Source organism: Bactrocera tryoni, chromosome 2 (genome assembly GCF_016617805.1).
Source record: "Bactrocera tryoni isolate S06 chromosome 2, CSIRO_BtryS06_freeze2, whole genome shotgun sequence".
Taxonomy (NCBI): Eukaryota; Metazoa; Arthropoda; class Insecta; order Diptera; family Tephritidae; genus Bactrocera; species Bactrocera tryoni.
In genome coordinates, this window is record NC_052500.1 from 50876398 (window position 1) to 50895954 (window position 19557).

A 19557-nucleotide genomic window follows, 5' to 3' on the forward strand; every position below is an offset into this window, starting at 1 on the left:
CTGTAGAACAACAAAGCGGCGGGGGCCAATGGATTGCCGGCAGAGCTATTCAAACTCGACGGCGAAGAACTGATAAGGAGCGTGCCAAATGATTATAATTTAAGTGTGCTCGGCCCAATCCACAAAAATCCACAAAAAGGGAGACCCCTCAAAATGCGCCAACTACCGTTGGATTAGTAACCTAAACAGCGCATATAAGGTCCTATCAAGCGTACTGTGTGAAAGATTAAAGTCCACCATCAACAAATTGATTGGACATTATCAGTGTAGCTTTAGATCTGGAAAATCAACAACCGACCAACCGATATTCACCATGCGCCAAATCCTGGAAAAGACCCGTGAAAGGAGAAGCGACACACCCCATCTCTTCGTCGATTTCGAAGCTGCCTTTGACAGCACGAAAAGGAGCTGCCTTTATGCCGCGATGTTTGAATTTGGTATCCCCTCAAAATTAATACGGCTGTGTTGAGCAACACCAAAAGATCCGTGAGGATCGGGAAGGTCCTATCCGAGCCGTTCGATACCAAATGACGTTTCAGACCAGGCGACACTCTTTCGTGCGACTTCTTAAATCTACTATTGAATAAACTATTTCGATCTGCAGAACTAAATAGAGAAGGTACCATCTTCTATAAGAGTGTACAGCTGCTGGCGTACACCGATGATATTGATACCACTGGCCTTAACAACCGCGCCTTTAGTTCTGTTTTCTACAGACTGAATAAAGATGCAAAGCAAATAGGTCTGGCAGAGAACGAGGGCAGGACGAAATATCTCCTGTCATCAAACAGTCGTCTTAGGACTCGCGACTAGGCACCCACGTCACTGTTGACAGTCATAACTTCGAAGTCATAAAAAATTTCGTCTATCTTGGAACCAGCATCAACACCAACAACAACGTCAGCCTCGAAATCCAACGCAGAATATCTCTTACCAAAAGGTGCTGAAGTAAAGTCCTCTCTTGACGAACAACAACAAAACTCTATAAATCAATCATTATTCCCGTCCTGCTATATGGAGCAGAGGAATGGACGATGACAACAACTGATGAACCGATGTTACGAGTTTTCGAGAGAAAGGTTCTGTGAAAGATTTCTTCAGAGGAAGAGGAAGACTTCCACACCGTTAGAAAGACCTGGCTTCGCTGGTAAAAAGCCCAGTTTGGGCAGAAAGAAAATTTTGGTAAAAAATTCTCATGCTTTTGGTTTTTTTTAATAGTTGTAATTGAACAAAAAAAATATTATTTATAAATTATATATCGAAGACCCGTGTAAAATTTTATTAAGAACGGTTCAGTAGTTCGCGAGAAATATTGACAACCAACTCTGAAAAGTTTCGAGAAGAATGCGTTTAAAGCTTTAAGTTACTATATAGCTGACTTCGAGCGCGTAACTTTTCAAAGCTGATCCCCAAAACTATTACCTAGTCGGATCAACTTAAGAATTTATTTCAATGCAATAATAATAACATTTGCACAACTTTCTAAATGTTTTAAACAAAGATACGACGTAATTAATTCGTTCGTACCTCTGCATATGCGCGCAAATAAGAACTAGCTTATACTTAAATTTTTTTGGTGATATTTGTGATGCTACCAGATCTATCTTATTTTCACAGATTTTCAGACAAGATAGCTTTCATAAGGCCATTGGGAAACCTAACTTCAAATTTAAATGTTAGCATACTATGCAGTGGCGGATCCATGTCGCTTGAACAACCAAAAGAACCTTCCTTCTAACCAATCTCTCTACAGCGTTGTCCTGATGGAACAGTGTGCTTCCCCGCTTCTGTGCGATTCCTTCAGACGGTAAAATTTTTGACAGTACAGGTCCGAACTAAGCATAGGGGTAGGGGAGCCTAACTACACTTTTCGTTTCACGTTATCGTAAGTGACCCACTTTTCATAACCAATACCCATCCGCTACAGAAATTGATAGTTTTTTTTTTTGCGATTCAACAACGATTCACAGATTGCAGAAGTTTTTTTAACTCTTTTTAGCATAGTACAGATACATACAGATTACTAAAGCTATTTACTGGAAAAATAATGTGCTCCTTTTTACTAGACCATATTTAAGGGAGATTTTTTTTCTTGAATAACAATAGAAAATATGAAAATTATGTTTATACTCTGAACAGGGTATATTAAGTTTGTCACGAAGTTTCTAACACCCAGAAGGAATCGTCGGAGAACCTATAAAGTATATATATAAATGATCAGTATGTCGAGCTGAGTCGATTTAGCCATGTCCGTCTGTCTGTCCGTCCGTCTGTCTGTCTGTATATATACGAACTAGTCCCTCAGTTTTTAAGATATCGCTTTTAAATTTTGGAAACGTCATTTTCTCTTCAAGAAGCTGCTCATTTGTCGGAACGGCCGATATCGGACCACTATAACATATAGCTGCCATACAAACTGAACGATCGGAATCAAATGCTTGTATGGAAAACTTTCACATTTGACAAGATATATTCACGAAATTTGGTATATATTATTTCCTAATGCAAGAATATAATCTCCGAAGAAACTGTTCAGATCGGTTGACTATAGCATATAGCTGCCATACAAACTGAACGATCGGTATCAAGTTCTTGTATGGACAACTTTCACATTTAACATGATATATTCACAAAATTTAATATAAGTATATAATTTTCAAAAGCAACAATGTAATCTCCGAAGAAATTGATCAGGTCGGTTGACTATAGCATATAGCTTCCATACAAACTGAACACATAGCTACTAAAAGAAATGCACCTGTGAAGGGTATTTAGCTTCGGTGCAACCGAAGTTAACGTTTTTTCTTGTTTTGGACAAATTTTAATTTATTAAATTTAATGGTTTTCAATATTTTTAATAAGATTAAAATTTAAAATTTAGCGGTGGCTATTTCGCCACCACTAGTTCTAAGAGAATATGGGTCACTATGACCTTCGCAGAGAGCGATAAGGTAGCATGAACAATATTTCCGACAGATGTGTGCTATTAATAGATGTTATTCCATTGTAAGTATTTGTCTAACACAATGGCAATGTTCACTATGATCTACCTGGAAGACTAAATTTGCTAAGGACGAGTAGATTAGTAGAACTCCTGAGTTCTACTTTAGGTCAGAAGGATCACGTAGCCGTACAGAAACTGGTTTTTGACCATGGCAGCTGAGCGCATGCACAGGCGAATATGACAACACAGATCCGGCCGAACGAGTCTGATAATGAAGTAGCTTAAAGCTATTTCTAGCGATGACGAGGGACTTTAAGCGCACAGTGCGTGTCGCTCTAATGTGGCAGTGAATACTCACTTCCATAAAAGTTGCCCATCGGATCAGGAGGACTACTGCTACCTTAGCAGCAGCTTTACCAGCCACTTCTGCCTCGAAGTAACCTCATCGATCGTAGTTGAAAAGGAGAGAATTTTAGCTATTTGCTATTTGAACTCTTTCATACTCAGCTTCTCTGAGCTTTAAAGCGATCTTAGCAGCAATGCACCTGTCGGCAATAGCATTAAGTGCTACTTTTGGTGTAGTCCGCAGTGCGAATGAGATGCCGATAAGAGCCGCTCTTTGGATACGTCAAGTGTAACCTTCTCGAGCACTCTCCGCTAGACAAATATACTATGAAACATAATTGGCTTGACTACGGTTTTGTAGAGCCAAAACACAGCCTTTGGTAATTGTCCCTAACCCTTCCTTATAGTTTTTCTAGATCAGTATAATGCAATCGCTACCTTCCTTACTTTCTACTTAATATTTGGCCTCCATGAAAGTGTTTTATCAAGGACAAGCCTTACACCTTACAAACCGGTTGAAGGTATGAGCCTCTGAACGAAAAGGAGCGTCTGATATTCCTCCTTTTAAATAAGGCAATTTCAGTTTTAGTTGGGATGAGGCTTAACCGCTTCTTTTTGCTAAGTTGAATATCATGGGTGCACTTGGGTTAGCTCGTAGACAGTACTTAAAAATAAACTTTTTAGCAAACTAGTACCATAGGACCAAAATTGTAAGCGTAGTGTGTTATTCAATAGTGCCGTTCTTTGAGTTTTTTAAGTAAATCATTTACCACCAGTAATCAGAGCAATGGGGAAAATACCTTACCATATGGGGTGCGACTGTTAATCTTACGAGATGCCTTTGCACTACACCACTCCGCTACGAACGTAATCAGCGCAAAACCGCAACGGAAACTACAATTTGGTATTTTTGATAAATATATTTCAGAATTTAATAAAAAAAATGAGTAAAAGTTATCGCATATGTAATATAAAATATATAACTCACCATATAACTATGTACACACATACATACGTATTTTATTATAAGTATGTACACACGTAGCTACCAGTAGACTACTAAACATGGCATTGTTTAAAGCTGCCACATAAACTTTTATAAATGCTCATAATTTTAAGCTCCAACTTATATAAACACACAGTCACGAAAATGTTTATTATGCCCAGCCCAAGCCATTTAGTGCAGTAGCAGCGAAGCAACACCGCAGCAGTGGTAATGGTAGTAGCAGCAGCAGAAGTTAATGCGCCTCATCCATCAACGCTAATTACCCTAAATTAATTAAAGTAAATAAATTCAGCAGTCATAAAGCGTTAACAGCGCAAACAAATAAAGCAGCCGACGGCTTAAGAATTTGTCATTTGATATTAAATACCGTAATTAAAGAGTCGGCTGACAAATGCGGCGCAGTGCGGCATTACGATGCCGATGAAAGCAACAAATACAAGTATGCTGATGCCATAAAGTAGAACGCAAGCCACAGGCTAAAAGCAACAATGTTGTAGGCTATGCCGTTTCTGCTAAGGGGGCGATTTTTGAAGAAGAGTGTTATTGCTAGTCACTTGCATTTACTGCTGAGCTATTTGTATTTGTTGTCTCAATATTTGGTGAAAGCTGCTCATATTTATACGTAAACGTTTCGAGAGCATATCACACGCTACAAGCTGCTAGCTGTCAGTCGAGCAATAAACTAGCCATAATATATCGCTATAAATATATGATATTATATGATATGTATGTATGTATATGTGTACCTACATATATGTATGTATGTATGAATACACATATTTACGGATGTTTATGAAATTGAGTGCATAGGTGTTTACTTACCTTCACTCTGTTTGCACAGATGACTTCGGAAGTCGGCGCGCAAGTGGCATACACGCGTATCTACATTTTATTTTTCTCGCAGCCTATATTATCTGCAGGCTAGTCGTGGTACACCGTTGTCATACTTGATTCGCCCCCAAATAAGCGGTATTAATAACGCGATGTTGCCGAATCTAAATATAGCGGTTATAATTATGTACATATGTGCGTATTTTATTGCTGAAATCCATAAGTAAATATAAAGTTTGGAAACCAACAACTGCGCGTACTGCTACTTTCAAACTTGGTTTTGTGCCTTGCCATGCTGCCTCTAAAGCTGATAAGCATATTATGCCCGTCGCTGATTTTATATGAATTCAACCGCATAAAATATTATTTTGTGATAACAAGCTACAAACTAAGACCTTGGGGTTTTGAAATGAGTTCTTGGTTTTCCAACTGAATTGCGGTTTTACATTTCCGCTACTTTTTGAACATAATTGTTTTGTGACCTTTATTTCAAATTCCTTGTGGTTTTGGAGTTAAATGTACAAAATTATTAATAATAGGCGCAAAAACTTTTGTGATTTCGGCTTTTAGCAACTTTTATAGCTCAAAATTTTATTTTATATGAATACATATTTTGTTAGGTTATGCTGGCACATCTTACTCTTAGCGTTCTTGTAAAGGACCACCTGACCGAGTCTTATGTGCCCGGGTAGCTCAGTCGGTAGAGCATTGGACTTTTAATCCAAGGGTCCAGGGTTCAAGTCCCTGCTCGGGCGGTAACAATTTTTTACAGTTTATTTTTATTATTATAATATTTCGATATTTCAAGATAATTTACGCAACTAATTTGAAAATTGGTATTTAAAGTTGTTTGCGATATATATTTCCTTGAAATAAAGGACTTTGTGAGACGAAAGATGTAAATTATTTACATATATTACAAAAAAACAGAATTAGAAAAACAAAAGTAAAAAAAAAGAAAAACTGTTAACGTTAAGCTAATATACCCTTCACAGGTGCATTTCTTTTCGTAACTATGTGTTCAGTTTGTATGGAAGCTATATGCTATAGTAATCCGATCTGAACAATTTTTTCGCAGATTATATTATCACCTTAAGCAATAATCCATGTCAAACTTCGTGAAGATACTACGTCAAATGCGAAAGTTTTCCATACAAGCCCTTGATTCCGATCGTTCGGTTTTCATGGCAGCTATATATTATAGTGAGTCGATCTGAACAATTTCTTCCGATATTGCATTATTTCTATGAACAATAACTCATACCAAATTTCGTGAAGATACCACGTCAAATGCGAAAGTTTTCCATACAACCGATCGTTTTGTTTGTATGGCAGCTATGTGTTATAGTGGTCCGATATCGGCAGTTCCGACAAATGAGCAGCTTTTTGATGAGAAAATGACGTTTGCAAAATTTCAAAACGATATCTTAAAAACTGTGGGACTAGTTCGTATATATACAGACGGACAGACAGACGGACATGGCTAAATCGACTCAGCTCAACATACTGATAATTTAAATATATACTTTATAGGGTCTCCGACGCTTCCTTCTGAGTGTTAAAAACTTCGTGGCAAACTTAATATACCCTGTTCAGGGTATAAAAATTGACAGGAGCCGAGGTTTTGATACTCGCATCTGCTATAAAGTTTGAAAAACAATATTATAACATGATAAATAGTATCCATCGCAAATGTCATAATTCTCAGAAAATCTATTCTTTCTAGTGTTTTAGTCCCGGAATAAATCGAAATGATATGTAGTATATATGTATGTATGTTTATTATACAGGTGAACGTGGAATTCAATTCGTTATATGGGTATTTACAATTCTGGTATTAGCTTGCCTTGACAATAGAGCTAAAATGAGATATATATTTTTTATATTTAGCAACTTTCATTTTAATCAGTTACATTACACCAGATATACATACATACTTATCCCTGCCATTTTCAGGTCACTGAAGGAAAATAAGTGCACATAAAAAATGGTATTGTGGCAGCATTATAAATATGTAAATTATATATTGTGGTAACATCATAAATCTGTAAATTATGTATCTTATTATAAATAAAGGAGTGTGGCAGCACGATCTGCGGCCATGTTGAAGATAAAGAAGAACGAGTGCAGATCATTTAAAAAGAGCGTCCAACATAATAAAATTGTTTAAAATATCAGAAGTGGTTGTATTGCGCCCAAAATGTCATCAAACGAGGATTCGCTTAGTTTATACACAGTTGAACAATTAAAATCATGGTTGCGTTCGCTCAAACATAAAACAACAGGTAGTAAAGCCGAACTAATTGTTCGCCTACAAAAAATTCCTGAGGAGCTTCGTGGAAATTTTCGAAACTCCATGGTTGACGTTGACGCTGACGTTGACTGTACGCAAGCCATCATTGCGGAAAAAGAACAAGCTGATGAAATCAACGAAGGAGCGAGCAGTATAAACATCACCGAGGAGTGTGGTGAATTTAGCAATGGGATTGTACCACAATATGACGCAAGTAATCAAACGAGTGTTGAAAAGAAACAAAAAGAGTGTGATGCAAACGAGTGGCGACTTTTAAAAATCGAATTAGAATTGTTGAAGCGTGAGTGTGAACTAAAGAAGATGGAAAATGAACTTCTAATGAGAGAAAAAGAACAGTTGAGAAATAGTGATAATCAAACAAAAACATTTCCAATAAGCAAAAGTTCGCAGATGTTAAAGAACTTATATCTGAATTTTCTGGTAGTGGTGAATGCCTTAAGCTATGGCAAGCACAACTAAAAAATATCCAGAGTGTTTACCAACTTGATGATAACAACCTAAGAGCATTAATTGCAAATAAATTAAAAGGCAATGCGCTAAAGTGGTTACATTCTCGAGATGACTTGATTTTAATGCCAATCGACAAGTTCTTAAAGGAAATGAGCTCGCTGTTTGAAGAAAAAACAAGCAATTTGATGCTAAAGAAAAAGTTTGAAATCAGGCAGTGGTTGACTACCGAATCGTTTCGAGAATATTTCCAAGAAAAACTAATTCTGGCAAATATAATTCTAATTGGTGAAGATGAACTTGTAGAATATCTAATTGATGGTATTCCGGATAACACTTTACGTTCGCAAGCTAAAATGCAACGATTTCATGACAAATATGAATTGTTAGAAGCGTTTAGAAATATTCAATTGCCACGATATATATCAAAGAAAATGACAGCAGACAATCAACATGAGCAGTCGAATAATGGACAACAAACAACAAGAGTCGTGAGATGCTACAATTGCAACTCCGTTGGCCATTTAGCAAGTGTATGCCGAAAACCCAAACGAGAGCTTGGTGCTTGTCATGTATGCGCTGAAGTTGGCCATTTAGCAGCAAATTGTCCACAAAGGAAGAGCCGCCCTGTACAACATGTCACAGAATTGATGGAAGGCGATGAATATGTAAGGTTTTTAAATTATGTATTTATTAATTCTAAATTTACTTATAAAACTTTATTAGGATCATTAATTGATACGGGAAGCCCCATTAGCTTTGTTCGCCAACAGTTCGTACCAGATGTAGTAATAAACAGAAAGAACAATGTATTTTTAAAATATAGTGGTATAAACAAAAGTCCATTATCTATTGTCGGAAATGTAAACAGTTTTATTTTTTTCAAAAATAAAAGAATTGAATTAACGATGTTAGTTGTAACAAATGAAACAATGACTCATCCAATTATTTTAGGAAGAGACTTTTTAAGTAAATCTAATTTAAAATTAGAATGTAAAGAAATAGATTCGAATTTCAAAGTCGAAAATAACACATATGATGAAGAGTGTCAAAGATTAATGAAAATTGAATTTGATAACACTAAATTTTCTGTGAATTACAATGAAGTATTGAAAACTGAAGCAAAAACTCCTAATGTTTATATAAAAAATGATAATGTAAGTGTCTATGCAAAACAAAAATTTCTGCAAATATTTCAAGATTATTATATGTGCTGTAAGCGCCCCGATACGCCAAAAATTAGATGTGAGATGAAACTGTTGTTGAGTACAGAAAAACCTTTTAATTGTCCTCCAAGAAGACTGTCATACAGTGAAAAACAACAAGTTAGGGTTGTTTTAGATGACTTAATGCAAACCAAGATAATTAGGCCGAGTAAGTCAGAATATTCTTCCCCCATTGTTTTAGTAAGAAAAAAAAACAGGTGATATAAGGTTATGTGTGGATTTTCGTAGTTTGAATAAGATAACATTGAAAGATAACTATCCCTTGCCTCTTATTGATGATCTGTTAGATAGACTAGCAAATAAATGCATTTTTTCGTTATTGGATTTAAAGAGTGCGTTTTATCACGTAGATATGGTTGAAGATTCGATTAAATACACTTCTTTTGTAACACCGATGGGGCAGTACGAGTTTTTGAAAATGCCTTTCGGTCTGAAAAATGCACCTTCAACATTCCAGCGGTTTGTTAGCCATGTTTTCGATGATCTGATTCGAGCAGAGAAAATTGCTATTTATTTAGACGATATCATGATAGCTACAAGTAATGAAGAAGAACATTTAGACATTTTGCAGGAAGTTTTTAATAAGTTAGTACAAAACAAATTGGAATTGAGGTTAGATAAATGCCGATTTATGGAGTCAGAAATACGCTATTTAGGATATAACATTTCGAGTAAAGGTATTCTACCGGATGAAAAGAATGTAGAAGCTATAGTGAATTTTCCTATACCCAGTAACACAAAAGCTGTACACAGTTTTTTGGGCTTATGCTCATACTTTAGAAGATTCGTTAAAGATTTTTCGCGAGAAGCTCAGCCTCTGTACAAACTAATAAAAAAGAATGTTAAATTTACATTTGGGGAAGACGAGTTACAGTGTTTTGAGAAACTTAAAAATAAATTAATTGGGTCTCCTATCTTAGCGATTTACGACCCAAGAGATGATACAGAGCTGCATTGCGATGCCAGCTCTCGGGGATTTGGTGCAATATTATTACAAAAAAAGAGTGACGACAAATTTCACCCAGTCTTTTATTTTTCGAAACGTAGCAGCGAGCCCGAATCTAAATACCACAGCTTTGAGCTGGAAACACTTGCAATTATTTATGCACTTCGGAGATTTCGGGTATATCTTCAAGGATTGAAATTTAAGATAGTCACTGATTGCAATTCACTCATGCTAACTTTAAATAAGAAGGAAGTAAATCCAAGAATAGCCAGGTGGGCACTCGAATTGCAAAATTTTCAATATGTTCTCGAACACCGTAATGGAAATAGAATGCTCCATGTGGACGCACTTAGTCGCACTTCAAATATCTTAGTTCTTGAAGAAAATACGTTTGAGCAAAATCTGTCAATTTGCCAAAATCGAGATAGGAAAATTATTGAAATCCGGGGGGAATTGGAAAACAAGGAAAATGGTGTTTTTGAAATGCGGAATGGCTTAGTTTATAGAAAAAACGGACAAAATATACTATTTTATATACCAAATGAGATGGAAGAACATTTATTGAGAAAGTATCACGATGAAATGGGTCATATGGGAAGTGATAAAGTTTTCAGTGCTATAATAAAGTCATATTGGTTTCCCAAAATGAAGGAGAAAATTAAACAATATATCTCAAACTGCCTAAAGTGTATTGCCTTTTCCTCGAAGAGTGGGAAACATGAGGGCCTCTTACATAATATACCCAAAGGAAACGTACCTTTCGAAACTGTTCATGTGGATCACTTCGGTCCAGTGTCATTTAAACATTCTAAGAAAAAATATGTATTTTTGGTAATAGATGGGTTCACTAAATTTGTTAAGTTATATGCGGTGTGTTCAGCAGGCACCAGGGAGGTCATGAGCTGTTTAAAATTGTATTTTAGTAGTTACAGTCGTCCAAAGGTATTGATATCTGATCGAGGCAGTGCGTTTACATCAAAAGATTTTGAAAATTTTTTGAAAACAAATAACGTAAAACATGTAAAAATTGCGACAGGATCGCCACAAGCCAATGGACAGGTGGAGCGCGTTAATCGTAGTCTTGCTCCAATGATAGCAAAATTAACCAGCGGTGGCTTTAATTTCAGCTTAGACAAAACTTTACCGGACATAGAGTATGCTTTAAACAATACGATGCATCGAAGTATAGGCACAACTCCAAGCGAACTACTTTTTGGAGTTTCACAAAGGGGAACTGTCGTTGACTTTCTCAGAGAAAGACTAGAAGAAAATGATTTGAATAATAATGAACGTAACTTAGCAGATATTAGGGATAAGGCAGCAGAAAATATTTCAAAGTCTCAAAATTATAATAAATTGCTGAAAGATAAACATCGGACACAAAGAAAGTATATGGAAGGAGATTATGTTATGGTAAAGAATTATATAAGTAATCCAGGTGCATGTAAAAAGATTGCCCCCAAGTTTAAAGGTCCTTATAGAGTTTGCAAAATACTTCCTAATGACAGGTATATACTTAGAGATGTCGAGGGATTTCAACTTAGCCAAATTCCATATGAAGGAATATGGGAAGTAGCAAACATGAAGCCTTGGTTAAACCATAGTCTCCCTAATGAAAGCGTAATCGGGACGATTACATGTCAGGATGGTCGAACTGTGGCAGCATTATAAATATGTAAATTATATATTGTGGCAGCATTATAAATATGTAAATTATATATTGTGGTAACATCATAAATCTGTAAATTATGTATCTTATTATAAATAAAGGAGTGTGGCAGCACGATCTGCGGCCATGTTGAAGATAAAGAAGAACGAGTGCAGATCATTTAAAAAGAGCGTCCAACATAATAAAATTGTTTAAAGTATCGGCATTTTGGAAGAACCGATTATTCGGGATATCGTCCTTGTTTTAACTTGCTATCTTTTAGCACTCGCCATATATAATATACATTTTTATTAAAAAACTGAGCAGTTTTTTTGTTTGAGTTTCAATTGAAGGAAAATATCTATAGAATATTCTCAAAAATAGAGTTCACAATTTTATTTTAATTTCTATTAAAAAATGGAAAAGGTACATATAATTCTTAGTTTTAGAAAACATTCCAGTAAGACGGAATTTTGGCTGTTTCAGATGGCAAGCGGGGGATCGTGTATAACTTGTGTACCTACTTTTATTAATTCAATAATGTTTCATAAGGGGGAGGTTTGACAACTTTTTTTTTCCATTTTTTTTAATTTTTTTTTCTGAACCATCAACATCTCAAGAATATTGTGTGAAAGTTTTAGGTCATTCGGAGAAAAACTAACGAAGTTACAGCAGGTTGAACAACGGTACCTCCAGCTACCTACCCTGAGTGTACAAAACTTTGAATCGAATTTCCCAAATATGTCAATTTAAAGTCGGTGACCAGCCTACAGAAAAAACTACTGCATCGATCGTTTTGAAATTTTGTACAATTTTTGTGTGTTCTTTTGTAGATGGTGTGTTGTAGCTCAGACTTATTTAACCAGCCCTGAATGACAAAAATGTTAAATAATAATAATAAAATAAATCTTTTGTTTTTTTTAAAAACGACACAAACATTTCAGCCTGCTTGTTGTATAGACATAAGTATGTATTTGAGTTTCTGCAATTAAAAATATTTACACTATTTTTTTTTGAAGTTTTATAATTCTTACGAAAGGCAATTAAATTGTTGACAAATATTTAAGCAATAAATTAACGAATACACAAATACTTTTGTAAATAAAAAGTTACTGATAAAAAATAGTGTTACGAGGAGATACTTATAGGCAATTATGCCATATTTGCTGTAGCTTTATTCGTTTGGTAATAATACACTATGCAACAACGAGGAAGCAATAAAGATATAACTAACATACATATAGTTAAAGAAGAGGAGAGTAAAACTACAAAAATTATATATAATATTATATGAGTCATTTTATCCAAAAATTACATGACAACATTTTTTCGTGGAAAAAATTTTTTTTTCGTTCTTTGAGGCAAAATATTATACATGACTTTTCTCGACAAAATATGAAAAATTTGTGGGTGTGAATTTTTAAAATTTCAGCGCTCGAAAGAATTATCTTTCAATATTTGGGTATACGAAGAAAAGTCTTTCATTACAAAAATAGCCAGCCGGTCAATTGTTTACGATTTTTTCAGCTTTGCAATGGGGAATACGTAAAACTTCCCAATTTATAAATTTCAGATTTTGAAAATTCAAGAAAAAACAAGAAAAAACGTTAACTTCGGCTGCACCGAAGCTAATATACTCTTCACAGGTGCATTTCTTTTAGTAACTAAGTGTTCAGTTTGTATGGAACCTATATGCTATAGTAATCCGATCTGACCAATTTTTTCGGAGATTACATTGTTGCCTTAGAAAATAATCTATACCAAATTTGGTGAAGATACATTGTCAAATGTGAAAGTTTTCCATACAAGAACTTGATTCCGATCGTTCAGTTTGTATGGCAGCTATATGTTATAGTGGTCCGATCTGAGCAATTTTTTCGGAGATTACATTGTTGCCTTAGAAAATAATCTATACCAAATTTGGTGAAGATACATTGTCAAATGTGAAAGTTTTCCATACAAGAACTTGATTCCGATCGTTCAGTTTGTATGGCAGCTATATGTTATAGTGGTCCGATATCGGCCGTTCCGACAAATGAGCAGCTTCTTGAAGAGAAAATGACGTTTGCAAAATTTCAAAAGGATATCTTAAAAACTGAGGGACTAGTTCGTATATATACATTCGGACGGACGGACGGACAGACAGACAGACGGATATGGTTAAATCGACTCAGCTCAACATACTGATCATTTATATATATACTTTATAGGGTCTCCGACGCTTCTTTCTGGATGTTACAAGCATCGTGACAACCTTAATATACCCTGTTCAGGGTATAAAAAAGTTTTACTCGAATAATATGTTTGAACGTAAATTTTGGATTTAATGATCCATATACCATACACATTTAATATTTTATTGACAGTCTACAGTTATCAAGGCTATATTGTAAACATGTGATCACGAATATGTAACTCTGTGCAATTTAGGTGTCAATCTAACTCACCATTGTTCAAAACCAACAACAATTTAATGGATTGTGGTAGTGTTTGGACTGTAATATCTCCGAATTTGTGTAGCAATATGAGCCACTGGATAAAATAAGACTTCATTAGTTCACTTCACAATACAATCAACGGCAAGTCATACGAGTGGATTACACTCGTTGAGTCTGATTGACAATTCAGGAGCTGGAAAACTTTTAGCGATTTATTTTGGAATATTCTCGATTCTTTTGAAAGAAAATAACCGATGATTTGATATAATCGGCATGGGTTCCTAGGGATCAAATTATATACAGTTAAGTCGGGCTAATATTGACTCGATTTAAACCTTTTTTGACATATAGTGTTAGTATTATGAGGAAAGGATTTTCTCTGAATTTCAATGCTACCCATATTCGGTACCTAGAGGCTTGAACAGTTTTGGTTCGGTATTGATTTAAATCGGTCGAGCTGGCCCTGAGGAATGTGATTTCACTTAAAAGTGGGCGGCATTGCGTCTATCGTCCAATTGCGATACCGGCTCTTATGAAACTTTCTTGTGTCATCGTGCATGTAAAATCTATTGTCTCTGACGCATTTAGTTACTGATTTGTCGCGCTTTTAGTAGTTTTTATAAAACCGTTATATGGCGTCGGCGGCGTCATCATCCGATTTTACCTATTTTCACGCTATCGTGAGACGGGTTATAAGGAGGATGATATAGTTTTATTCGTTTGGGTCACACTCACTTCCTAGATTTTCAAACTACAGGTGTTCCTCCCTAATGTTATTTCGATTACGCCTATCCACGAACACGTCAGATATACGGCAGACATTCACTCGGAATTCAACTCGTCATGTCATCCTGATCATTGTATACATATGTATGTACATATGTATGAATACACTCTTTATTTAAATGGACTGCTTTCAGGTGATACAAACAACCGTTAGGTGAATAAAACTATTATACTACGTATCAATATGTTGCGAGAGTATAATAATAGATTGGTACAGAGAGGATCTTAAACTTAATATGAGTTTGATTACTAAAAATTTGGAAGAGCTTAAGAGATCAGACAAAGAAAAACTACGGTCTATTGTCTGCTACTATCTATATAGTTACATAGTACTTATATGTGTAAGCTTTATGCACGAAACGTTGCTTACTCCTGTCTGTAAGTCAGTAGGAGACCTATTAATGCAAGACCAAACACTTATGCACACGTGCATATATACATATGTATGTTTGTATGCATGTATGTATGTAGTATATGCACTCATTTGTAAATTACACAGTCGTGCACATTAATCAGCATCTGAAAGGCAATTGCGCTGGTGCTACAGCTGTAAACAAAGTAATTTAAAATTGAAATATGGGAGAACAGTGCGAGAAAAAAGTTCACGTACTGCGAAATTGCCATAAATTATGACAGCAATTATTATTATTGTTGTTTGAGGTTATCAAAATGTAATAAATCAGTTTGTATTGTTGACACATGACTTCTACGTACTACATATAAACATACATATAATATGTACATATATATACATATGTACATACATAATTCCATATGTGAAATAAGCAAACGAGACTGCCAAGAGTACGGAAAAGTGCCGCTTCTAAAATATATATGTGCATACATATGGACAAATACATATGTGTGTGGAATGTATTCATATTTATACGCAGAGCTGTGTATTTAAAAGCGTAAACTTACGATTTTTAAAAAGCCACAAGATAAGTCAAAGGCTCATATTTACATATGTAAATATGTATATTTCTTAAATATATACGTATGTATGGTGTATCGTACCTATATGTATATTCTAGGCGCTCAAGCGTACGCTCGTTCGCTCGAATTGTGCTCCACGTACCCATGCCTAGGCGTATACTTAATTTTTCATTCCGCCAAGACACGCCGCAGTGCGACCGCGTCTCATGAGGCATACTCATGCGGCTTATCGCATTGTAAATTAACTGTAAAATAAATTTATATGTTGCGCACCAAAAATATTGCAGCTACCCAAATAAAGCAACACACACATATACAAATACCACATATTCTTAACATACATACATACATAGTATATTTCCTTTGCCGCGTCTCTACTCACGCGAATTCAGGACTGCAGGGGGCTCTAAGGCTTTTATAGCGGATTAGTTTTTTCGCGAGAGTATATTATACCGGCAAAAAATTAAAATTTCATAATAAATGTAGCAACAATCATGTCGCTGACAACCCGTAACCGCTACGAATAAAAAAGGAAGGCAGTAAAAAGGTGTTTGTAACAACAAATAAAAACACTCGTGCATAAAAAATCTCCCGAGTTGATTAAGAAATTTATTGCTTTAGTCGTTGTTTACAACTGTCACTCATCAGCGTCGTTGACACTGACAGCGGTAGCAACGACAACAACAGCAACATTGGCAAACGCTTCACTACGGTTGACAGCAATTGTAATATATAAATATAAAGTAAATCTCGGAATTAACGCCTTTTGACAGCTTGTACGAGTGTCTACATATGTAAGTTTGTATGTGAGTGCATATGGCTCTTCGTTTGACTGACATATTTGCTTGCATTACAATGCCCTTTACGAGCATTTCAAGCTTTTATTGCATTTGCGGCATGAAAATGAATCCATGAGCTTAGCGCTAAAAATAGCAAATATGGATTACCGGCAAGCGCATGTAACCCAGAAAAAGCATATGTATTATGTATGCGAGTGTCATCTGATTAGATGTAATCTCAGGAGCGTGAGGCAGTTCAACAAGTTAATGATTGCAAAATATGTGGATCCCTGTCTACTAATCTGCATACTATTGCAGAGGCATTTGTAATTGTTATTTATGGAGCTATCAATTGTGAAGTGTTGAGCAGATACAGATAATGATTTTTTGTTAACTTTAAACTGATTATGGATTATTAAAAAAATACATATTTATGTATGTATATTGTAAGTATACTTAATATATCTTCTTCTTCTTTACTGGCGTAGACACCGTTTACGCGATTATTGCCGAGTAAACAACAGCGCGCCAGTCGTTTCTTCTTTTCGCAAGGTGGCGCCAATTACAAATGCTAAGCGAAGCCAGCTCCTTCTCTACCATATTATGCTACCTAGTCTTTCCAACAGAGTGGAGGTCTTTCTCTTCCTCTGCTTCCCGCAGTGGGTACTGCGTTGAATACTTTCAGAGCTGGAGTGCTTTCGTCCATACGTACGTCAAGACCTAGCCAGCGCAGCTGCTGTCTCCTGATTCGCTCAACTATGTCAATGTCGTCATATATCTCATAAAGCTCATCGTTCCATCGAATGCGATATTCGCCGTGGCCAACGCGGAAAGAACCATAAATCTTTCGCAGAACTTTCCTCTCGAAAACTCGCAACGTTGACTCATCAGGTGTTGTCATCGTACATGCCTCTGCACCATATAGCAGGACGGGAATTAGGGGGTATTCTACTCTAGAATTTTGAAAAATTCGATCTTTTTTCATATATTAAAGTTTAGACCCTTAAGAACATATCCTCAAAAGGATTTTTAAAAATTAAAATTATTTTAAGAGCTACAGTTACTTTAGTAACGCAGTACCTAGCCCGGTTCGGCCGTATCGAATTTTTTAAATGCGTTTTTCTCGAAACTACTTTTTTCCACACGGTACCGGCATTATCTCAAGTTATATACAACCGATTTACTTGAAATTTTGTGTGAACCTCCTTTATATAATCCTTTATCGTTCCTACCAGCATCGTGTCAAAATTTTTGTTTTCAATATTTTAAAAAAATTCAGGAATTTCAAAAAAAAAAACGTAAAAATGATTTTTATTTTCATGCAGTCGCCATTTTTTCAAAAAAAATTGTTTCGTGTTCCCTGAAATGGGGAATTTAACAGCATCCTTACTGATTAAGAATTTATTTTGATTTTTTTTTCAGACCACCAGGAGAGTCAGGATCAATGTCACCAGGATGCGCCATGTTTTTACACCTGTCTCTCCCCCCTCTAATTATTTTAATTTTTAATATTTTTTTGTAAAATTTTTTTTCTGTATCCTTAAGATATCAATAGAAACACCGTAAAAAATGGATAGTAAAAATATTAATTGTCTTTTTTTACGACACTTTAAAAATTACCTGAAATTCATGCTTCTCGAGTAGAATACCCCCTTAAAGAGTGACTTATAGAGTTTTGTGTTTGTTCGTCGAGAGAGGACGTTGCTTCTCAATTGCCTACTTAGTCGATAGTAGCACCTGTTGGCAAGAGATATCCTACGTTGGATTTCGAGGCTGACGTAGTTTTTGCAGTTAATACTGGTTCCTAGATAGACGAAATTATCTACGACTTCAAAGTTCTGACTGTCAACAGTGACTTGAGAGCCAAGTCGCGAGTGCGACGACGAACACCCTATGATATCGATATCATCGGTATATGCCAGCAGCTGTACACTCTTATAAAAGATTGTATCTGCTCGGTTAAGTTCTGCAGCTCGAATTATTTTCTTCAGCAGCAGGTTGAAGAAGTCGCACGATAGGGGTCGCCTTGTCTGAAACCTCGTTTGGTTTTAAACGGGTCGGAGAGGTCATTCCCGATCCTGACGGAGCTTTTGATGTTGCTCAACATCAGCTTACACAGCCGTATTAGTTTTGTGGGTATACCAAATTCAGACATCGCGGCATAAAGCTCTTTTTCGTGTTGTCAAAAGCAGCTTATTTGACAGAGACTTTAGATGGTAATGGCTCATCGAATTTAAAAAGTTATATGGCAAAAAACAAACATTTTTTTATTTCCGTTTAAATTAAACAAGTAATACCCTACGGCTTCTCAACTTGCATATTGCGCATCTTTCTGGCTCTTTGTGGTAGTTATATGGTGTACTAAGCCATATTATGCTGTCAAGTTAAACATGCCCACTGACAGAACCCAAGGAAAATATAAAAAAGAATAAATATAAGGAAAATAGGAATAATGCTAACTGGCTGAACCATCCATGTTGCAAGTAAGTTACTACTGCTTGCCGTACTGCTGTGTTAACCTGATTTTTGTTGTTATCATTGCTGTAGTTTTTGTTGTGTGTCATGCCCCTTTTCCAAGTTGCCAATTACACTCTTTGACACCAGCAACAGCAGTTGTCAGTTGCCACTTGCCACTTGCCGCACAGAAATGCATCAGCAACACAGCACACACATACATACATAGAGTCACAGCTATGTGTCAACGGGTGGCAACATTGCTAGCACTTTGCTGGTGGCCATTTTTCTGCTGACACAACTCGCTGTTCATGCTGCTGGCAGCATTAATACCACGTCGATGTTATTGTGTGCATGTATGTGCTCAGCTGTTTGATGTTAACAAATAATGACATGGCAATTTGCAGATTTCATAGAATTTCCCATTCACACACACACGCACATACATATATTTCAG

General features: G+C 35.9%; 1 non-coding gene across 1 annotated transcript; it reads left to right on the forward strand.

Annotated features, from left to right (window-relative positions):
• The first annotated feature begins 5808 nt into the window (after positions 1–5808).
• On the forward strand, positions 5809–5881 carry Trnak-uuu. Its single transcript has one exon. It is a non-coding gene; the product is annotated as a tRNA-Lys (tRNA).
• Positions 5882–19557: the final 13676 nt, after the last annotated feature.